The sequence below is a fragment of the Oncorhynchus nerka genome, linkage group LG15, assembly GCF_034236695.1.
Source record: "Oncorhynchus nerka isolate Pitt River linkage group LG15, Oner_Uvic_2.0, whole genome shotgun sequence".
Taxonomy (NCBI): Eukaryota; Metazoa; Chordata; class Actinopteri; order Salmoniformes; family Salmonidae; genus Oncorhynchus; species Oncorhynchus nerka.
The window spans coordinates 2,694,390-2,715,876 of NC_088410.1; the positions used below are offsets into that span (position 1 = coordinate 2,694,390).

General features: G+C 41.9%; 20 non-coding genes across 20 annotated transcripts; all 20 read right to left on the reverse strand.

Moving 5' to 3' along the window:
- Positions 1-93: 93 nt before the first annotated feature.
- On the reverse strand, positions 94-202 carry LOC135560746 (U6 spliceosomal RNA). The gene has a single exon (XR_010459243.1). It is a non-coding gene; the product is annotated as a U6 spliceosomal RNA (small nuclear RNA).
- Positions 203-1,046: 844 nt separating this feature from the next.
- On the reverse strand, positions 1,047-1,148 carry LOC135560748 (U6 spliceosomal RNA). Its single transcript, XR_010459245.1, has one exon. It is a non-coding gene; the product is annotated as a U6 spliceosomal RNA (small nuclear RNA).
- An 844-nt stretch (positions 1,149-1,992) lies between these two features.
- On the reverse strand, positions 1,993-2,097 carry LOC135560743 (U6 spliceosomal RNA). Its single transcript, XR_010459240.1, has one exon. It is a non-coding gene; the product is annotated as a U6 spliceosomal RNA (small nuclear RNA).
- Positions 2,098-3,070: 973 nt separating this feature from the next.
- On the reverse strand, positions 3,071-3,178 carry LOC135560744 (U6 spliceosomal RNA). Its single transcript, XR_010459241.1, has one exon. It is a non-coding gene; the product is annotated as a U6 spliceosomal RNA (small nuclear RNA).
- A 1,872-nt stretch (positions 3,179-5,050) lies between these two features.
- On the reverse strand, positions 5,051-5,154 carry LOC135560747 (U6 spliceosomal RNA). Its single transcript, XR_010459244.1, has one exon. It is a non-coding gene; the product is annotated as a U6 spliceosomal RNA (small nuclear RNA).
- An 845-nt stretch (positions 5,155-5,999) lies between these two features.
- On the reverse strand, positions 6,000-6,105 carry LOC135560738 (U6 spliceosomal RNA). The gene has a single exon (XR_010459237.1). It is a non-coding gene; the product is annotated as a U6 spliceosomal RNA (small nuclear RNA).
- A 1,863-nt stretch (positions 6,106-7,968) lies between these two features.
- On the reverse strand, positions 7,969-8,075 carry LOC135560679 (U6 spliceosomal RNA). The gene has a single exon (XR_010459178.1). It is a non-coding gene; the product is annotated as a U6 spliceosomal RNA (small nuclear RNA).
- Positions 8,076-8,923: 848 nt separating this feature from the next.
- On the reverse strand, positions 8,924-9,030 carry LOC135560659 (U6 spliceosomal RNA). Its single transcript, XR_010459158.1, has one exon. It is a non-coding gene; the product is annotated as a U6 spliceosomal RNA (small nuclear RNA).
- A 996-nt stretch (positions 9,031-10,026) lies between these two features.
- On the reverse strand, positions 10,027-10,133 carry LOC135560680 (U6 spliceosomal RNA). Its single transcript, XR_010459179.1, has one exon. It is a non-coding gene; the product is annotated as a U6 spliceosomal RNA (small nuclear RNA).
- An 873-nt stretch (positions 10,134-11,006) lies between these two features.
- On the reverse strand, positions 11,007-11,113 carry LOC135560717 (U6 spliceosomal RNA). Its single transcript, XR_010459216.1, has one exon. It is a non-coding gene; the product is annotated as a U6 spliceosomal RNA (small nuclear RNA).
- An 863-nt stretch (positions 11,114-11,976) lies between these two features.
- On the reverse strand, positions 11,977-12,083 carry LOC135560660 (U6 spliceosomal RNA). The gene has a single exon (XR_010459159.1). It is a non-coding gene; the product is annotated as a U6 spliceosomal RNA (small nuclear RNA).
- Positions 12,084-12,953: 870 nt separating this feature from the next.
- Positions 12,954-13,060, reverse strand: LOC135560661 (U6 spliceosomal RNA). The gene has a single exon (XR_010459160.1). It is a non-coding gene; the product is annotated as a U6 spliceosomal RNA (small nuclear RNA).
- Positions 13,061-13,920: 860 nt separating this feature from the next.
- On the reverse strand, positions 13,921-14,027 carry LOC135560681 (U6 spliceosomal RNA). The gene has a single exon (XR_010459180.1). It is a non-coding gene; the product is annotated as a U6 spliceosomal RNA (small nuclear RNA).
- An 858-nt stretch (positions 14,028-14,885) lies between these two features.
- LOC135560662 (U6 spliceosomal RNA) lies at positions 14,886-14,992 on the reverse strand. The gene has a single exon (XR_010459161.1). It is a non-coding gene; the product is annotated as a U6 spliceosomal RNA (small nuclear RNA).
- An 862-nt stretch (positions 14,993-15,854) lies between these two features.
- Positions 15,855-15,961, reverse strand: LOC135560682 (U6 spliceosomal RNA). Its single transcript, XR_010459181.1, has one exon. It is a non-coding gene; the product is annotated as a U6 spliceosomal RNA (small nuclear RNA).
- Positions 15,962-16,825: 864 nt separating this feature from the next.
- LOC135560663 (U6 spliceosomal RNA) lies at positions 16,826-16,932 on the reverse strand. Its single transcript, XR_010459162.1, has one exon. It is a non-coding gene; the product is annotated as a U6 spliceosomal RNA (small nuclear RNA).
- An 860-nt stretch (positions 16,933-17,792) lies between these two features.
- Positions 17,793-17,899, reverse strand: LOC135560664 (U6 spliceosomal RNA). The gene has a single exon (XR_010459163.1). It is a non-coding gene; the product is annotated as a U6 spliceosomal RNA (small nuclear RNA).
- Positions 17,900-18,753: 854 nt separating this feature from the next.
- Positions 18,754-18,860, reverse strand: LOC135560665 (U6 spliceosomal RNA). Its single transcript, XR_010459164.1, has one exon. It is a non-coding gene; the product is annotated as a U6 spliceosomal RNA (small nuclear RNA).
- An 863-nt stretch (positions 18,861-19,723) lies between these two features.
- Positions 19,724-19,830, reverse strand: LOC135560683 (U6 spliceosomal RNA). Its single transcript, XR_010459182.1, has one exon. It is a non-coding gene; the product is annotated as a U6 spliceosomal RNA (small nuclear RNA).
- Positions 19,831-20,702: 872 nt separating this feature from the next.
- On the reverse strand, positions 20,703-20,809 carry LOC135560684 (U6 spliceosomal RNA). Its single transcript, XR_010459183.1, has one exon. It is a non-coding gene; the product is annotated as a U6 spliceosomal RNA (small nuclear RNA).
- Between the last annotated feature and the right edge of the window lie 678 nt (positions 20,810-21,487).

The window sequence follows — 21,487 nt, forward strand, 5'->3', positions numbered from 1 at the left end:
CCTCCTCCTTAGACTAGACTGAGGGAATGGACAATTTATTCTCCCGGGTCACTACCGCCCACCTTCTGTTTGGTTCCAATTTCTCTGTGTGAGGAAAATAAGGAGCGCTTCACGGATTTGGCGGTCATCCTTTCCGCAGGGGCCATGCTAATCTTCTCTGTATCGATCCAATTTTAGGCATATGTGCTGCCAAAGCGAGCACAATACAAAGTTAAGGGAGAGGCCCTCATATATAGATCACAAGCCCTCTGAAGGTTCTGGTCATGGTTGGGGTCAAACAGAGTCTCAGACCTCAAAACCACCCCTAGAATATTGCTGTGATGTTCAAACTTTATTTGGAGATGAGAACTTGGAAATAGAATTGACTTTAGATTTTTTAAAGATTGATCTTAGACTAAAATGGAAGTTTAAAAACAAAAGCCTTATGATTCAGGACTCTTGGTCTGTAACCCCTCCTCACCTGCTGCTTTTAGCTGCTCCCTCCCCAAGTCTTTGTTCCCCCTGCCCTCGACCACTTCCCACCCTTCCCCCGTTCTTCTGCAACATGGCCTGGCCAAGGATACTCATAACTAACTCCCAATTAGTAGAGGGAGAGAGAGAGAGAGAGTCTGAGTCTGACTTGATGTCTGTTTAAAATGTTGTGACATTCAGGTTTGTTATGTTTAATACAACTGGACTAAAATTGAACCCAAGTCTCTCTCCAATTCATTTGTAGATATTGAATAAAGTTGGACTCAGAGTGCAACCTTGTCTCACTCCCCAATTCATTTCTAAACTTTGAATAAAGTTGAACTCAGACTGCAACCGTGCCTAACTTCGCCACTATTTGTCTACATATTGAATAAAGTTGGTCTCAGGCTGCAACCTTGTCTCTCTCCCCATTTCAAAATAAGGAAGGCTTCACAAATGTTCATGTCATTCTACTGTAGACTGAGCTTCACCAGCATTTCCTCCTCCTTAGACTAGACTGAGGGTAATGGACAATTTATTCTCCCCGGGTCACTACCGCCCACCTTCTCTGTTTGGTTCCACTTTCTCTGTGTGAGGAAAATAAGGAGCGCTTCACGGATTTGCGTGTCATCCTTTCGCAGGGGGCCATGCTAATCTTCTGTATCGATCCAATTTTAGTATATGCTGCCAAAGCGAGCAAATACAAAGTTGTTATGAGAGGCCCTCATAGATCACAAGCCCTCTGAATGTTCTGGTCATGGTTGGGGTCAAACAGAGTTCAGACCCTCAAAACCACCCTAGAATATTGCTGTGATGTTCAAACTTTTATTTGGAGATGTAGAACTTGAAATAGAATTGACTTTAGATTTTTTAAAGATTGATCTTAGACTAAAATGTAGTTTAAAAACAAAGCCTTTTATGATTCAGGACTCTTGGTCTGTAACCCTCCTCACCTGCTGCTTTTAGTTGCTCCTCCCCAAGTCTTTGTTCCCCTGCCCCGACCACTTCCCACCCTTCCCCGTTTTCTGCAACATGGCTCTGCCAAGGATACTATAACTAACTCCCCACTAGTAGAGGGAGAGAGAGAGAGAGAGAGAGTCTGAGTCTGACTTTGATGTCTGTTTAAAATGTTGTGACATTCAGGTTTGTTATGTTTAATACAACTGGACTAAAATTGAACCCAAGTCTCTCTCCACTCATTTGTAGATATTGAATAAAGTTGGACTCAGAGTGCAACCTTGTCTCACTCCCCAATTCATTTCTAAACTTTGAATAAAGTTGAACTCAGACTGCAACCGTGCCTAACTCGCCAATTATTTGTCTACATGTTGAATAAAGTTGGTCTCAGGCTGCAACCTTGTCTCTCTCCCCATTTCAAAATAAGGAAGGCTTTTACAAATGTTCATGTCATTCTACTGTAGACTGAGCTCTTCTCATCCAGCATTTCCTCCTCCTTAGACTAGACTGAGGGAATGGACAATTTATTCTCCCGGTCACTACCGCCCAATCTTCTCTGTTTGGTTCCAATTTCTCTGTGTGTGAGGAAATAAGGAGCGCTTCACGGATTTGCGTGTCATCCTTTCGCAGGGGCCATGCTAATCTTCTGTATCGATCCAATTTTAGTATATGTGCTGCCAAAGCGAGCACAATACAAAGTTATGAGAGGCTCCTCATATATAGATCACAAGCCCTCTGAAGGTTCTGGTCATGGTTGGGGTCAAACAGAGTTCAGACCCTCAAAACCACCCCTAGAATATTGCTGTGATGTTCAAACTTTATTTGGAGATGTAGAACTTGAAATAGAATTGACTTTTAGATTTTTTAAAGATTGATCTTAGACTAAAATGTAGTTTAAAAACAAAGCCTTTTATGATTCAGACTCTTGGTCTGTAACCCCTCCTCACCTGCTGCTTTTAGCTGCTCCTCCCAAGTCTTTGTTCCCCTGCCCCGACCACTTCCCACCCTTCCCCCGTTTTCTGCAACATGGCCTGGCCAAGGATACTTATAACTAACTCCCCAATTAGTAGAGGGAGAGAGAGAGAGAGAGAGAGAGAGAGAGAGAGAGAGAGAGAGAGAGAGAGAGAGAGAGAGAGAGAGAGAGAGAGAGAGAGAGAGAGAGAGAGAGAGAGAGAGAGAGAGAGAGAGAGAGAGAGAGAGAGAGAGAGAGAGAGAGTCTGAGTCTGACTTTGATGTCTGTTTAAAATGTTGTGACATTCAGGTTTGTTATGTTTAATACAACTGGACTAAAATTGAACCCAAGTCTCTCTCCAATTCATTTGTAGATATTGAATAAAGTTGGGACTCAGAGTGCAACCTTGTCTCACTCCCCACATTTCTAAACTTTGAATAAAGTTGAACTCAGACTGCAACCGTGCCTAACTCGCCAATTATTTGTCTACATGTTGAATAAAGTTGGTCTCAGGCTGCAACCTTGTCTCTCTCCCCTATTTCAAAATAAGGAAGGCTTCACAAATGTTCATGTCATTCTACTGTAGACTGAGCTTCTCTCATCCAGCATTTCCCTCCTCCTTAGACTAGACTGAGGGGAATGGACAATTTATTCTCCCGGGTCACTACCGCCCAATCTTCTGTTTGGTTCCAATTTCTGTGTTTCTGTGTGAGGAAAATATGAGCGCTCTACGATTTGCGTGTCATCCTTTCGCAGGGGGCCATGCTAATCTTCTCTGTATCGATCCAATTTTAGTATATGTGCTGCCAAAGCGAGCACAATACAAAGTTATGAGAGGCCCTCATATAGATCACAAGCCCTCTGAATGTTCTGGTCATGGTTGGGGTCAAACAGAGTTCAGACCTCAAAAACCACCCCTAGAATATTGCTGTGATGTTCAAACTTTATTTGGAGATGTAGAACTTGAAATAGAATTGACTTTAGATTTTTTAAAGATTGATCTTAGACTAAAATGTAGTTTAAAAACAAAGCCTTTTATGATTCAGGACTCTTGGTCTGTAACCCCTCCCTCACCTGCTGCTTTTAGTTGCTCCTCCCCAAGTCTTTGTTCCCCTGCCCCGACCACTTCCCACCCTTCCCCCGTTTTCTGCAACATGGCCTGGCCAAGGATACTTATAACTAACTCCCCAATTAGTAGAGGGAGAGAGAGAGAGAGAGAGAGAGAGAGAGTCTGAGTCTGACTTTGATGTCTGTTTAAAATGTTGTGACATTCAGGTTTGTTATGTTTAAAACTTGTTGAGGAGCAAGCGAATTTTCGCAGTCAAAAAAAAAAAATCGCGCAACATTTCAGCGCCCTGCTATTCATGCCAGGAATATGGTACGTTCATTTGGTTAGTTTGTGTGCAAAGGAAACAGTCAGACCTTTCCAAAACTGTTTAAATCACGCCTGTGCCATTTACAGAACGTAAAGTTTCGGTCTAGGTCATGAAAATCTGTTCACTGAAAGTGTAAAAATATATTCGTCCGGCCTCAGGCAATTGTTTACAGAGAACAGAATTAAATAGAGCCGCGTTCTCATTGGCTACAGCTTTCCCCATGCTGTCTACAGGTACGTCAAAAGTTTCGCAATTTATTCTGGTCTAACCCAAACAAGAGAACTACTTTCCTAATGCCACTGCCCAGATTTTCTGTGTGACGACCATTTTCAGCCATGTGATTCCTCAACGTGTCCAGCTAACGATTCCACACGGTCTAATGAGGTATTTTATGACTTATTAACGTGTAATAATACCTAAAGTAGCATTACAAAACGGTCATGTTTTGAAAAGTTTATCGCCGACTTTGGCATTTTAAAAATGACGTTACGTTAAAAAATGCTAATTTTTCCTCCATTCCCTAGAATATTGCTGTGATATCTAGGCTATATATGGACCGATTTAGAACTTGAAAAGACCCTAAATGATGTTTATAGACATCTAGAGTGCCAAGAATGAAGCTTAAAGGTAAGGAATGTTTTATATGATTTCAGCCTTTGGTTGTAAGCCCTCCCTCGAAAATCTGTCGTTTTAGTAATGCTGCATTTCTGTGAGGTTGCATGGTACAGATATTGCCCCTCATGCTTTCCCCCGAAAAGCATTTTACAAATCTGAATTGGTGAATAGATTCACAAACGAGTGTAGCTTTAATTTGGTATATTGATGTCAATTTTGATGACATTTTGATTTTTACATAACTTGGTGCACTTGAAATTTCAGAAATTTCAATTCCTATATAGGAACCGCTTCCATAAAAGGTTAATACAACTGGACTAAAATTGAACCCAAGTCTCTCTCCAATTCATTTGTAGATATTGAATAAAGTTGGACTCAGAGTGCAACCTTTGTCTCACTCCCCAATTCATTTCTAAACTTTGAATAAAGTTGAACTCAGACTGCAACCGTGCCTAACTCGCCAATTATTTGTCTACATGTTGAATAAAGTTGGTCTCAGGCTGCAACCTTGTCTCTCTCCCCATTTCAAAATAAGGAAGGCTTCACCAATGTTCCTGTCATTCTACTGTAGACTGAGCTTCTCTCATCCAGCATTTCTCCTCCTTAGACTAGACTGAGGGGAATGGACAATTTATTCTCCCGGGTCACTACCACCCAATCTTCTGTTTGGTTCCAATTTCTCTGTGTTTCTCTGTGTGAGGAAAATAAGGAGCGCTTCACGGATTTGCGTGTCATCCTTCGCAGGGGCCATGCTAATCTTCTCTGTATCGATCCACTTAGTATATGTGCTGCCAAAGCGAGCACAATACAAAGTTATGAGAGGCCCTCATATATAGATCACAAGCCCTCTGAAGGTTCTGGTCATGGTTGGGGTCAAACAGAGTTCAGACCTCAAAACCACCCCTAGAATATTGCTGTGATGTTCAAACTTTATTTGGAGATGTAGAACTTGAAATAGAATTGACTTTAGATTTTTTAAAGATTGATCTTAGACTAAAATGTAGTTTAAAAACAAAGCCTTTATGATTCAGGACTCTTGGTCTGTAACCCTCCCTCACCTGCTGCTTTTAGTTGCTCCTCCCCAAGTCTTTGTTCCCTGCCCCGACCACTTCCCACCCTTCCCCCGTTTTCTGCAACATGGCCTGGCCAAGGATACTTATAACTAACTCCCCAATTAGTAGAGGGAGAGAGAGAGTCTGAGTCTGACTTTGATGTCTGTTTAAAATGTTGTGACATTCAGGTTTGTTATGTTTAATACAACTGGACTAAAATTGAACCCAAGTCTCTCTCCAATTCATTTGTAGATATTGAATAAAGTTGGACTCAGAGTGCAACCTTGTCTCACTCCCCAATTCATTTCTAAACTTTGAATAAAGTTGAACTCAGACTGCAACCGTGCCTAACTCGCCAATTATTTGTCTACATGTTGAATAAAGTTGGTCTCAGGCTGCAACCTTGTCTCTCTCCCCATTTCAAAATAAGGAAGGCTTCACAAATGTTCATGTCATTCTACTGTAGACTGAGCTTCTCTCATCCAGCATTTCCCCTCCTCCTTAGACTAGACTGAGGGGAATGGACAATTTATTCTCCCGGGTCACTACCGCCCCAATCTTCTCTGTTTGGTTCCAATTTCTCTGTGTTTCTCTGAGGAAAATAAGGAGCGCTTCACGGATTTGCGTGTCATCCTCTCGCAGGGCCATGCTAATCTTCTCTGTATCGATCCAATTTTAGTATATGTGCTGCCAAAGCGAGCACAATACAAAGTTATGAGAGGCCCTCATAGATCACAAGCCCTCTGAAGGTTCTGGTCATGGTTGGGGTCAAACAGAGTTCAGACCCTCAAAACCACCCCTAGAATATTGCTGTGATGTTCAAACTTTATTTGGAGATGTAGAACTTGGAAATAGAATTGACTTTAGATTTTTTAAAGATTGATCTTAGACTAAAATGTAGTTTAAAAACAAAGCCTTTTTATGATTCAGACTCTTGGTCTGTAACCCTCCTCACCTGCTGCTTTTAGTTGCTCCTCCCCAAGTCTTGTTCCTGCCCCGACCACTTCCCACCCTTTCCCCCCGTTTTTTTCTGCAACATGGCCTGGCCAGATACTTATAACTAACTCCCCAATTAGTAGAGGGAGAGAGAGAGAGAGAGAGTCTGAGTCTGACTTTGATGTCTGTTTAAAATGTTGTGACATTCAGGTTTGTTATGTTTAAAACTTGTTGAGGAGCAAGCGAAGTCTTCTCAGTCAAAAAAATCGCGCAACATTTCAGCGCCCTGCTATTCATGCCAGGAATATGGTACTTCATTTGGTTAGTTTGTCTGCAAAGAACAGTCAGACCTTTCCAAACTGTTTAAATCACGCCTTGCCATTTACAGAACGCAACCGTGCCTAATAGGTCATGAAAATTTGTTCACTGAAAGTGTAAAAATATATTCGTCCGCGCCTGCAGGCAATTGTTTACAGAGAACAGAATTAAATAGGAGCAAATTCTCATTGGCTACAGCTTCCATGCTGTCTGAGGTACGTCATTAGTTTCGCAATTGATTCTTGGTCTAACTGAAACAAGAGAACTACTTTCCTAATGCCACCCCCAGATTTTCGAACGACCATTTTCAGCCATGTAATTCTCAACGAGGAAAGCTAACGATTCCACACGGTCTAATGAGGTATTTTATGACTTATTAACGTAGTAATAATACCCAAAGTAGCATTACAAACGTATTGAGAGGTGTTTTGATGAAAGTTTATCCTCTGACTTTTTGGCATTTTAAAATGACGTTACGTTAAAAAATGCTAATTTTTTCCTCCATTCCCAATATTCCTAGCTCGTTATCTAGGCTATATATGGACCGATTTAATCGAAAAAGACCCTAAATGATGTTTATAGGACATCTAGGAGTGCCAAGAATGAAGTCAAAAGGTAAGGAATGTTTTATATTTTATTTCAGGACTTTTGGTCTGTAACCCTCCTCATCTGTCTTTTAGTGCTGCCTTCTGTGAGTCTTTGTTCCTGGTACAGATAATAGCGTCTCATGCTTTCCCCCGAAAAGCATTTTACAAATCTGAATTGGTGAATAGATACAACGAGTGTAGCTTTAATTTGGTATATTGGATGTCAATTTTGATGACATTTTGATTTTTATCATAAACTATGCGTGGTGCACTTGAAATTTCAGAAATTTCAATTCCTATATAGGAACCGCTTCCATAAAAGGTTAATACAACTGGACTAAAATTGAACCCAAGTCTCTCTCCAATTCATTTGTAGATATTGAATAAAGTTGGACTCAGAGTGCAACCTTGTCTCACTCCCCAATTCATTTCTAAACTTTGAATAAAGTTGAACTCAGACTGCAACCGTGCCTAACTCGCCAATTATTTGTCTACATGTTGAATAAAGTTGGTCTCAGGCTGCAACCTTGTCTCTCTCCCCATTTCAAAATAAGGAAGGCTTCACCAATGTTCCTGTCATTCTACTGTAGACTGAGCTTCTCTCATCCAGCATTTCCCCTCCTCCTTAGACTAGACTGAGGGGAATGGACAATTTATTCTCCCCGGGTCACTACCACCCAATCTTCTCTGTTTGGTTCCAATTTCTCTGTGTTTCTCTGTGTGAGGAAAATAAGGAGCGCTTCACGGATTTGCGTGTCATCCTTTCGCAGGGGCCATGCTAATCTTCTCTGTATCGATCCAATTTTAGTATATGTGCTGCCAAAGCGAGCACAATACAAAGTTATGAGAGGCCCTCATATATAGATCACAAGCCCTCTGAAGGTTCTGGTCATGGTTGGGGTCAAACAGAGTTCAGACCCTCAAAAACCACCCCTAGAATATTGCTGTGATGTTCAAACTTTATTTGGAGATGTAGAACTTGAAATAGAATTGACTTTAGATTTTTTAAAGATTGATCTTAGACTAAAATGTAGTTTAAAAACAAAGCCTTTTATGATTCAGGACTCTTGGTCTGTAACCCCTCCCTCACCTGCTGCTTTTAGTTGCTCCTCCCCAAGTCTTTGTTCCCCTGCCCCGACCACTTCCCACCCTTCCCCCGTTTTCTGCAACATGGCCTGGCCAAGGATACTTATAACTAACTCCCCAATTAGTAGAGAGAGAGAGAGAGAGAGAGTCTGAGTCTGACTTTGATGTCTGTTTAAAATGTTGTGACATTCAGGTTTGTTATGTTTAATACAACTGGACTAAAATTGAACCCAAGTCTCTCTCCAATTCATTTGTAGATATTGAATAAAGTTGGACTCAGAGTGCAACCTTGTCTCACTCCCCAATTCATTTCTAAACTTTGAATAAAGTTGAACTCAGACTGCAACCGTGCCTAACTCGCCAATTATTTGTCTACATATTGAATAAAGTTGGTCTCAGGCTGCAACCTTGTCTCTCTCCCCATTTCAAAATAAGGAAGGCTTCACAAATGTTCATGTCATTCTACTGTAGACTGAGCTTCTCTCATCCAGCATTTCCTCCTCCTTAGACTAGACTGAGGGGAATGGACAATTTATTCTCCCCGGGTCACTACCGCCCAATCTTCTCTGTTTGGTTCCAATTTCTCTGTGTGAGGAAAATAAGGAGCGCTTCACGGATTTGCGTGTCATCCTTTCGCAGGGGCCATGCTAATCTTCTCTGTATCGATCCAATTTTAGTATATGTGCTGCCAAAGCGAGCACAATACAAAGTTATGAGAGGCCCTCATATAGATCACAAGCCCTCTGAAGGTTCTGGTCATGGTTGGGGTCAAACAGAGTTCAGACCTCAAAAACCACCCCTAGAATATTGCTGTGATGTTCAAACTTTATTTGGAGATGTAGAACTTGAAATAGAATTGACTTTAGATTTTTTAAAGATTGATCTTAGACTAAAATGTAGTTTAAAAACAAAGCCTTTTATGATTCAGGACTCTTGGTCTGTAACCCCTCCCTCACCTGCTGCTTTTAGTTGCTCCTCCCCAAGTCTTTGTTCCCCTGCCCCGACCACTTCCCACCCTTCCCCGTTTTCTGCAACATGGCCTGGCCAAGGATACTTATAACTAACTCCCCAATTAGTAGAGGGAGAGAGAGAGAGAGAGAGAGAGAGAGAGAGAGAGAGAGAGAGAGAGAGAGAGAGAGAGAGAGAGAGAGAGAGAGAGAGAGAGAGAGAGAGAGAGAGAGAGAGAGAGAGAGAGAGAGAGAGAGAGAGAGAGAGAGAGAGAGAGAGAGAGAGAGAGAGAGTCTGAGTCTGACTTTGATGTCTGTTTAAAATGTTGTGACATTCAGGTTTGTTATGTTTAATACAACTGGACTAAAATTGAACCCAAGTCTCTCTCCAATTCATTTGTAGATATTGAATAAAGTTGGACTCAGAGTGCAACCTTGTCTCACTCCCCAATTAATTTCTAAACTTTGAATAAAGTTGAACTCAGACTGCAACCGTGCCTAACTCGCCAATTATTTGTCTACATGTTGAATAAAGTTGGTCTCAGGCTGCAACCTTGTCTCTCTCCCCATTTCAAAATAAGGAAGGCTTCACAAATGTTCATGTCATTCTACTGTAGACTGAGCTTCTCTCATCCAGCATTTCCCTCCTCCTTAGACTAGACTGAGGGGAATGGACAATTTATTCTCCCGGGTCACTACCGCCCAATCTTCTCTGTTTGGTTCCAATTTCTCTGTGTTTCTCTGTGTGAGGAAAATAAGGAGCGCTTCACGGATTTGCGTGTCATCCTTTCGCAGGGGCCATGCTAATCTTCTCTGTATCGATCCAATTTTAGTATATGTGCTGCCAAAGCGAGCACAATACAAAGTTATGAGAGGCCCTCATATATAGATCACAAGCCCTCTGAAGGTTCTGGTCATGGTTGGGGTCAAACAGAGTTCAGACCTCAAAACCACCCCTAGAATATTGCTGTGATGTTCAAACTTTATTTGGAGATGTAGAACTTGAAATAGAATTGACTTTAGATTTTTAAAGATTGATCTTAGACTAAAATGTAGTTTAAAAACAAAGCCTTTTATGATTCAGGACTCTTGGTCTGTAACCCCTCCCTCACCTGCTGCTTTTAGTTGCTCCTCCCCAAGTCTTTGTTCCCCTGCCCCGACCACTTCCCACCCTTCCCCCGTTTTCTGCAACATGGCCTGGCCAAGGATACTTATAACTAACTCCCCAATTAGTAGAGGGAGAGAGAGAGAGGAGAGAGAGAGAGAGAGAGAGTCTGAGTCTGACTTTGATGTCTGTTTAAAATGTTGTGACATTCAGGTTTGTTATGTTTAATACAACTGGACTAAAATTGAACCAAGTCTCTCTCCAATTCATTTGTAGATATTGAATAAAGTTGGACTCAGAGTGCAACCTTGTCTCACTCCCCAATTCATTTCTAAACTTTGAATAAAGTTGAACTCAGACTGCAACCGTGCCTAACTCGCCAATTATTTGTCTACATGTTGAATAAAGTTGGTCTCAGGCTGCAACCTTGTCTCTCTCCCCATTTCAAAATAAGGAAGGCTTCACAAATGTTCATGTCATTCTACTGTAGACTGAGCTTCTCTCATCCAGCATTTCCCTCCTCCTTAGACTAGACTGAGGGGAATGGACAATTTATTCTCCCCCGGGTCACTACCGCCCAATCTTCTCTGTTTGGTTCCAATTTCTCTGTGTTTCTCTGTGTGAGGAAAATAAGGAGCGCTTCACGGATTTGCGTGTCATCCTTTCGCAGGGGCCATGCTAATCTTCTCTGTATCGATCCACTTTTAGTATATGTGCTGCCAAAGCGAGCACAATACAAAGTTATGAGAGGCCCTCATATATAGATCACAAGCCCTCTGAAGGTTCTGGTCATGGTTGGGGTCAAACAGAGTTCAGACCTCAAAACCACCCCTAGAATATTGCTGTGATGTTCAAACTTTATTTGGAGATGTAGAACTTGAAATAGAATTGACTTTAGATTTTTTAAAGATTGATCTTAGACTAAAATGTAGTTTAAAAACAAAGCCTTTTATGATTCAGGACTCTTGGTCTGTAACCCCTCCCTCACCTGCTGCTTTTAGTTGCTCCTCCCCAAGTCTTTGTTCCCCTGCCCCGACCACTTCCCACCCTTCCCCGTTTTCTGCAACATGGCCTGGCCAAGGATACTTATAACTAACTCCCCAATTAGTAGAGGGAGAGAGAGAGAGAGAGAGAGAGTCTGAGTCTGACTTTGATGTCTGTTTAAAATGTTGTGACATTCAGGTTTGTTATGTTTAATACAACTGGACTAAAATTGAACCCAAGTCTCTCTCCAATTCATTTGTAGATATTGAATAAAGTTGGACTCAGAGTGCAACCTTGTCTCACTCCCCAATTCATTTCTAAACTTTGAATAAAGTTGAACTCAGACTGCAACCGTGCCTAACTCGCCAATTATTTGTCTACATGTTGAATAAAGTTGGTCTCAGGCTGCAACCTTGTCTCTCTCCCCATTTCAAAATAAGGAAGGCTTCACAAATGTTCATGTCATTCTACTGTAGACTGAGCTTCTCTCATCCAGCATTTCCCCTCCTCCTTAGACTAGACTGAGGGGAATGGACAATTTATTCTCCCCGGGTCACTACCGCCCAATCTTCTCTGTTTGGTTCCAATTTCTCTGTGTTTCTCTGTGTGAGGAAAATAAGGAGCGCTTCACGGATTTGCGTGTCATCCTTTCGCAGGGGCCATGCTAATCTTCTCTGTATCGATCCAATTTTAGTATATGTGCTGCCAAAGCGAGCACAATACAAAGTTATGAGAGGCCCTCATATATAGATCACAAGCCCTCTGAAGGTTCTGGTCATGGTTGGGGTCAAACAGAGTTCAGACCCTCAAAAACCACCCCTAGAATATTGCTGTGATGTTCAAACTTTATTTGGAGATGTAGAACTTGAAATAGAATTGACTTTAGATTTTTTAAAGATTGATCTTAGACTAAAATGTAGTTTAAAAACAAAGCCTTTTATGATTCAGGACTCTTGGTCTGTAACCCCTCCCTCACCTGCTGCTTTTAGTTGCTCCTCCCCAAGTCTTTGTTCCCCTGCCCCGACCACTTCCCACCCTTCCCCCGTTTTCTGCAACATGGCCTGGCCAAGGATACTTATAACTAACTCCCCAATTAGTAGAGGGAGAGAGAGAGAGAGAGAGAGTCTGAGTCTGAGTCTGACTTTGATGTCTGTTTAAAATGTTGTGACATTCAGGTTTGTTATGTTTAATACAACTGGACTAAAATTGAACCCAAGTCTCTCTCCAATTCATTTGTAGATATTGAATAAAGTTGGACTCAGAGTGCAACCTTGTCTCACTCCCCAATTCATTTCTAAACTTTGAATAAAGTTGAACTCAGACTGCAACCGTGCCTAACTCGCCAATTATTTGTCTACATGTTGAATAAAGTTGGTCTCAGGCTGCAACCTTGTCTCTCTCCCCATTTCAAAATAAGGAAGGCTTCACAAATGTTCATGTCATTCTACTGTAGACTGAGCTTCTCTCATCCAGCATTTCCCCTCCTCCTTAGACTAGACTGAGGGGAATGGACAATTTATTCTCCCCGGGTCACTACCGCCCAATCTTCTCTGTTTGGTTCCAATTTCTCTGTGTTTCTCTGTGTGAGGAAAATAAGGAGCGCTTCACGGATTTGCGTGTCATCCTTTCGCAGGGGCCATGCTAATCTTCTCTGTATCGATCCAATTTTAGTATATGTGCTGCCAAAGCGAGCACAATACAAAGTTATGAGAGGCCCTCATATATAGATCACAAGCCCTCTGAAGGTTCTGGTCATGGTTGGGGTCAAACAGAGTTCAGACCCTCAAAACCACCCCTAGAATATTGCTGTGATGTTCAAACTTTATTTGGAGATGTAGAACTTGAAATAGAATTGACTTTAGATTTTTTAAAGATTGATCTTAGACTAAAATGTAGTTTAAAAACAAAGCCTTTTATGATTCAGGACTCTTGGTCTGTAACCCCTCCCTCACCTGCTGCTTTTAGTTGCTCCTCCCCAAGTCTTTGTTCCCCTGCCCCGACCACTTCCCACCCTTCCCCCGTTTTCTGCAACATGGCCTGGCCAAGGATACTTATAACTAACTCCCCAATTAGTAGAGGGAGAGAGAGAGAGAGAGAGTCTGAGTCTGACTTTGATGTCTGTTTAAAATGTTGTGACATTCAGGTTTGTTATGTTTAATACAACTGGACTAAAATTGAACCCAAGTCTCTCTCCAATTCATTTGTAGATATTGAATAAAGTTGGACTCAGAGTGCAACCTTGTCTCACTCCCCAATTCATTTCTAAACTTTGAATAAAGTTGAACTCAGACTGCAACCGTGCCTAACTCGCCAATTATTTGTCTACATGTTGAATAAAGTTGGTCTCAGGCTGCAACCTTGTCTCTCTCCCCATTTCAAAATAAGGAAGGCTTCACAAATGTTCATGTCATTCTACTGTAGACTGAGCTTCTCTCATCCAGCATTTCCCCTCCTCCTTAGACTAGACTGAGGGGAATGGACAATTTATTCTCCCGGGTCACTACCGCCCAATCTTCTCTGTTTGGTTCCAATTTCTCTGTGTTTCTCTGTGTGAGGAAAATAAGGAGCGCTTCACGGATTTGCGTGTCATCCTTTCGCAGGGGCCATGCTAATCTTCTCTGTATCGATCCAATTTTAGTATATGTGCTGCCAAAGCGAGCACAATACAAAGTTATGAGAGGCCCTCATATATAGATCACAAGCCCTCTGAAGGTTCTGGTCATGGTTGGGGTCAAACAGAGTTCAGACCCTCAAAACCACCCCTAGAATATTGCTGTGATGTTCAAACTTTATTTGGAGATGTAGAACTTGAAATAGAATTGACTTTAGATTTTTTAAAGATTGATCTTAGACTAAAATGTAGTTTAAAAACAAAGCCTTTTATGATTCAGGACTCTTGGTCTGTAACCCCTCCCTCACCTGCTGCTTTTAGTTGCTCCTCCCCAAGTCTTTGTTCCCCTGCCCCGACCACTTCCCACCCTTCCCCGTTTTCTGCAACATGGCCTGGCCAAGGATACTTATAACTAACTCCCCAATTAGTAGAGAGAGAGAGAGAGAGAGAGAGTCTGAGTCTGACTTTGATGTCTGTTTAAAATGTTGTGACATTCAGGTTTGTTATGTTTAATACAACTGGACTAAAATTGAACCCAAGTCTCTCTCCAATTCATTTGTAGATATTGAATAAAGTTGGACTCAGAGTGCAACCTTGTCTCACTCCCCAATTCATTTCTAAACTTTGAATAAAGTTGAACTCAGACTGCAACCGTGCCTAACTCGCCAATTATTTGTCTACATGTTGAATAAAGTTGGTCTCAGGCTGCAACCTTGTCTCTCTCCCCATTTCAAAATAAGGAAGGCTTCACAAATGTTCATGTCATTCTACTGTAGACTGAGCTTCTCTCATCCAGCATTTCCCCTCCTCCTTAGACTAGACTGAGGGGAATGGACAATTTATTCTCCCCGGGTCACTACCGCCCAATCTTCTGTTTGGTTCCAATTTCTCTGTGTTTCTCTGTGTGAGGAAAATAAGGAGCGCTTCACGGATTTGCGTGTCATCCTTTCGCAGGGGCCATGCTAATCTTCTCTGTATCGATCCAATTTTAGTATATGTGCTGCCAAAGCGAGCACAATACAAAGTTATGAGAGGCCCTCATATATAGATCACAAGCCCTCTGAAGGTTCTGGTCATGGTTGGGGTCAAACAGAGTTCAGACCCTCAAAACCACCCCTAGAATATTGCTGTGATGTTCAAACTTTATTTGGAGATGTAGAACTTGAAATAGAATTGACTTTAGATTTTTTAAAGATTGATCTTAGACTAAAATGTAGTTTAAAAACAAAGCCTTTTATGATTCAGGACTCTTGGTCTGTAACCCCTCCCTCACCTGCTGCTTTTAGTTGCTCCTCCCCAAGTCTTTGTTCCCCTGCCCCGACCACTTCCCACCCTTCCCCCGTTTTCTGCAACATGGCCTGGCCAAGGATACTTATAACTAACTCCCCAATTAGTAGAGGGAGAGAGAGAGAGAGAGAGAGTCTGAGTCTGACTTTGATGTCTGTTTAAAATGTTGTGACATTCAGGTTTGTTATGTTTAATACAACTGGACTAAAATTGAACCCAAGTCTCTCTCCAATTCATTTGTAGATATTGAATAAAGTTGGACTCAGAGTGCAACCTTGTCTCACTCCCCAATTCATTTCTAAACTTTGAATAAAGTTGAACTCAGACTGCAACCGTGCCTAACTCGCCAATTATTTGTCTACATGTTGAATAAAGTTGGTCTCAGGCTGCAACCTTGTCTCTCTCCCCATTTCAAAATAAGGAAGGCTTCACAAATGTTCATGTCATTCTACTGTAGACTGAGCTTCTCTCATCCAGCATTTCCCCTCCTCCTTAGACTAGACTGAGGGGAATGGACAATTTATTCTCCCGGGTCACTACCGCCCAATCTTCTCTGTTTGGTTCCAATTTCTCTGTGTTTCTCTGTGTGAGGAAAATAAGGAGCGCTTCACGGATTTGCGTGTCATCCTTTCGCAGGGGCCATGCTAATCTTCTCTGTATCGATCCAATTTTAGTATATGTGCTGCCAAAGCGAGCACAATACAAAGTTATGAGAGGCCCTCATATATAGATCACAAGCCCTCTGAAGGTTCTGGTCATGGTTGGGGTCAAACAGAGTTCAGACCCTCAAAAACCACCCCTAGAATATTGCTGTGATGTTCAAACTTTATTTGGAGATGTAGAACTTGAAATAGAATTGACTTTAGATTTTTTAAAGATTGATCTTAGACTAAAATGTAGTTTAAAAACAAAGCCTTTTATGATTCAGGACTCTTGGTCTGTAACCCCTCCCTCACCTGCTGCTTTTAGTTGCTCCTCCCCAAGTCTTTGTTCCCCTGCCCCGACCACTTCCCACCCTTCCCCCGTTTTCTGCAACATGGCCTGGCCAAGGATACTTATAACTAACTCCCCAATTAGTAGAGGGAGAGAGAGAGAGAGAGAGAGTCTGAGTCTGACTTTGATGTCTGTTTAAAATGTTGTGACATTCAGGTTTGTTATGTTTAATACAACTGGACTAAAATTGAACCCAAGTCTCTCTCCAATTCATTTGTAGATATTGAATAAAGTTGGACTCAGAGTGCAACCTTGTCTCACTCCCCAATTCATTTCTAAACTTTGAATAAAGTTGAACTCAGACTGCAACCGTGCCTAACTCGCCAATTATTTGTCTACATGTTGAATAAAGTTGGTCTCAGGCTGCAACCTTGTCTCTCTCCCCATTTCAAAATAAGGAAGGCTTCACAAATGTTCATGTCATTCTACTGTAGACTGAGCTTCTCTCATCCAGCATTTCCCCTCCTCCTTAGACTAGACTGAGGGGAATGGACAATTTATTCTCCCCGGGTCACTACCGCCCAATCTTCTCTGTTTGGTTCCAATTTCTCTGTGTTTCTCTGTGTGAGGAAAATAAGGAGCGCTTCACGGATTTGCGTGTCATCCTTTCGCAGGGGCCATGCTAATCTTCTCTGTATCGATCCAATTTTAGTATATGTGCTGCCAAAGCGAGCACAATACAAAGTTATGAGAGGCCCTCATATATAGATCACAAGCCCTCTGAAGGTTCTGGTCATGGTTGGGGTCAAACAGAGTTCAGACCCTCAAAACCACCCCTAGAATATTGCTGTGATGTTCAAACTTTATTTGGAGATGTAGAACTTGAAATAGAATTGACTTTAGATTTTTTAAAGATTGATCTTAGACTAAAATGTAGTTTAAAAACAAAGCCTTTTATGATTCAGGACTCTTGGTCTGTAACCCCTCCCTCACCTGCTGCTTTTAGTTGCTCCTCCCCAAGTCTTTGTTCCCCTGCCCCGACCACTTCCCACCCTTCCCCCGTTTTCTGCAACATGGCCTGGCCAAGGATACTTATAACTAACTCCCCAATTAGTAGAGGGAGAGAGAGAGAGAGAGAGAGAGTCTGAGTCTGACTTGATGTCTGTTTAAAATGTTGTGACATTCAGGTTTGTTATGTTTAATACAACTGGACTAAAATTGAACCCAAGTCTCTCTCCAATTCATTTGTAGATATTGAATAAAGTTGGACTCAGAGTGCAACCTTGTCTCACTCCCCAATTCATTTCTAAACTTTGAATAAAGTTGAACTCAGACTGCAACCGTGCCTAACTCGCCAATTATTTGTCTACATGTTGAATAAAGTTGGTCTCAGGCTGCAACCTTGTCTCTCTCCCCATTTCAAAATAAGGAAGGCTTCACAAATGTTCATGTCATTCTACTGTAGACTGAGCTTCTCTCATCCAGCATTTCCCCTCCTCCTTAGACTAGACTGAGGGGAATGGACAATTTATTCTCCCCGGGTCACTACCGCCCAATCTTCTCTGTTTGGTTCCAATTTCTGTGTTTCTGTGTGAGGAAAATAAGGAGCGCTTCACGGATTTGCGTGTCATCCTTTCGCAGGGGCCATGCTAATCTTCTCTGTATCGATCCAATTTTAGTATATGTGCTGCCAAAGCGAGCACAATACAAAGTTATGAGAGGCCCTCATATATAGATCACAAGCCCTCTGAAGGTTCTGGTCATGGTTGGGGTCAAACAGAGTTCAGACCCTCAAAAACCACCCCTAGAATATTGCTGTGATGTTCAAACTTTATTTGGAGATGTAGAACTTGAAATAGAATTGACTTTAGATTTTTTAAAGATTGATCTTAGACTAAAATGTAGTTTAAAAACAAAGCCTTTTATGATTCAGGACTCTTGGTCTGTAACCCCTCCCTCACCTGCTGCTTTTAGTTGCTCCTCCCCAAGTCTTTGTTCCCCTGCCCCGACCACTTCCCACCCTTCCCCCGTTTTCTGCAACATGGCCTGGCCAAGGATACTTATAACTAACTCCCCAATTAGTAGAGGGAGAGAGAGAGAGAGAGAGAGTCTGAGTCTGACTTTGATGTCTGTTTAAAATGTTGTGACATTCAGGTTTGTTATGTTTAATACAACTGGACTAAAATTGAACCCAAGTCTCTCTCCAATTCATTTGTAGATATTGAATAAAGTTGGACTCAGAGTGCAACCTTGTCTCACTCCCCAATTCATTTCTAAACTTTGAATAAAGTTGAACTCAGACTGCAACCGTGCCTAACTCGCCAATTATTTGTCTACATGTTGAATAAAGTTGGTCTCAGGCTGCAACCTTGTCTCTCTCCCCATTTCAAAATAAGGAAGGCTTCACAAATGTTCATGTCATTCTACTGTAGACTGAGCTTCTCTCATCCAGCATTTCCCCTCCTCCTTAGACTAGACTGAGGGGAATGGACAATTTATTCTCCCCGGGTCACTACCGCCCAATCTTCTCTGTTTGGTTCCAATTTCTCTGTGTGAGGAAAATAAGGAGCGCTTCACGGATTTGCGTGTCATCCTTTCGCAGGGGCCATGCTAATCTTCTCTGTATCGATCCAATTTTAGTATATGTGCTGCCAAAGCGAGCACAATACAAAGTTATGAGAGGCCCTCATATATAGATCACAAGCCCTCTGAAGGTTCTGGTCATGGTTGGGGTCAAACAGAGTTCAGACCCTCAAAAACCACCCCTAGAATATTGCTGTGATGTTCAAACTTTATTTGGAGATGTAGAACTTGAAATAGAATTGACTTTAGATTTTTTAAAGATTGATCTTAGACTAAAATGTAGTTTAAAAACAAAGCCTTTTATGATTCAGGACTCTTGGTCTGTAACCCCTCCCTCACCTGCTGCTTTTAGTTGCTCCTCCCCAAGTCTTTGTTCCCCTGCCCCGACCACTTCCCACCCTTCCCCCGTTTTCTGCAACATGGCCTGGCCAAGGATACTTATAACTAACTCCCCAATTAGTAGAGGGAGAGAGAGAGAGAGAGAGAGTCTGAGTCTGACTTTGATGTCTGTTTAAAATGTTGTGACATTCAGGTTTGTTATGTTTAATACAACTGGACTAAAATTGAACCCAAGTCTCTCTCCAATTCATTTGTAGATATTGAATAAAGTTGGACTCAGAGTGCAACCTTGTCTCACTCCCCAATTCATTTCTAAACTTTGAATAAAGTTGAACTCAGACTGCAACCGTGCCTAACTCGCCAATTATTTGTCTACATGTTGAATAAAGTTGGTCTCAGGCTGCAACCTTGTCTCTCTCCCCATTTCAAAATAAGGAAGGCTTCACAAATGTTCATGTCATTCTACTGTAGACTGAGCTTCTCTCATCCAGCATTTCCCCTCCTCCTTAGACTAGACTGAGGGGAATGGACAATTTATTCTCCCGGGTCACTACCGCCCAATCTTCTCTGTTTGGTTCCAATTTCTCTGTGTTTCTCTGTGTGAGGAAAATAAGGAGCGCTTCACGGATTTGCGTGTCATCCTTTCGCAGGGGCCATGCTAATCTTCTCTGTATCGATCCAATTTTAGTATATGTGCTGCCAAAGCGAGCACAATACAAAGTTATGAGAGGCCCTCATATATAGATCACAAGCCCTCTGAAGGTTCTGGTCATGGTTGGGGTCAAACAGAGTTCAGACCCTCAAAAACCACCCCTAGAATATTGCTGTGATGTTCAAACTTTATTTGGAGATGTAGAACTTGAAATAGAATTGACTTTAGATTTTTTAAAGATTGATCTTAGACTAAAATGTAGTTTAAAAACAAAGCCTTTTATGATTCAGGACTCTTGGTCCGTAACCCCTCCCTCACCTGCTGCTTTTAGTTGCTCCTCCCCAAGTCTTTGTTCCCCTGCCCCGACCACTTCCCACCCTTCCCCCGTTTTCTGCAACATGGCCTGGCCAAGGATACTTATAACTAACTCCCCAATTAGTAGAGGGAGAGAGAGAGAGAGAGAGAGAGAGAGAGTCTGAGTCTGACTTTGATGTCTGTTTAAAATGTTGTGACATTCAGGTTTGTTATGTTTAATACAACTGGACTAAAATTGAACCCAAGTCTCTCTCCAATTCATTTGTAGATATTGAATAAAGTTGGACTCAGAGTGCAACCTTGTCTCACTCCCCAATTCATTTCTAAACTTTGAATAAAGTTGAACTCAGACTGCAACCGTGCCTAACTCGCCAATTATTTGTCTACATGTTGAATAAAGTTGGTCTCAGGCTGCAACCTTGTCTCTCTCCCCATTTCAAAATAAGGAAGGCTTCACAAATGTTCATGTCATTCTACTGTAGACTGAGCTTCTCTCATCCAGGATTTCCCCTCCTCCTTAGACTAGACTGAGGGGAATGGACAATTTATTCTCCCCGGGTCACTACCGCCCAATCTTTTCTGTTTGGTTCCAATTTCTCTGTGTTTCTCTGTGTGAGGAAAATAAGGAGCGCTTCACGGATTTGCGTGTCATCCTTTCGCAGGGGCCATGCTAATCTTCTCTGTATCGATCCAATTTTAGTATATGTGCTGCCAAAGCGAGCACAATACAAAGTTATGAGAGGCCCTCATATATAGATCACAAGCCCTCTGAAGGTTCTGGTCATGGTTGGGGTCAAACAGAGTTCAGACCCTCAAAACCACCCCTAGAATATTGCTGTGATGTTCAAACTTTATTTGGAGATGTAGAACTTGAAATAGAATTGACTTTAGATTTTTTAAAGATTGATCTTAGACTAAAATGTAGTTTAAAAACAAAGCCTTTTATGATTCAGGACTCTTGGTCTGTAACCCCTCCCTCACCTGCTGCTTTTAGTTGCTCCTCCCCAAGTCTTTGTTCCCTGCCCCGACCACTTCCCACCCTTCCCCCGTTTTCTGCAACATGGCCTGGCCAAGGATACTTATAACTAACTCCCCAATTAGTAGAGGGAGAGAGAGAGAGAGAGAGAGTCTGAGTCTGACTTTGATGTCTGTTTAAAATGTTGTGACATTCAGGTTTGTTATGTTTAATACAACTGGACTAAAATTGAACCCAAGTCTCTCTCCAATTCATTTGTAGATATTGAATAAAGTTGGACTCAGAGTGCAACCTTGTCTCACTCCCCAATTCATTTCTAAACTTTGAATAAAGTTGAACTCAGACTGCAACCGTGCCTAACTCGCCAATTATTTGTCTACATGTTGAATAAAGTTGGTCTCAGGCTGCAACCTTGTCTCTCTCCCC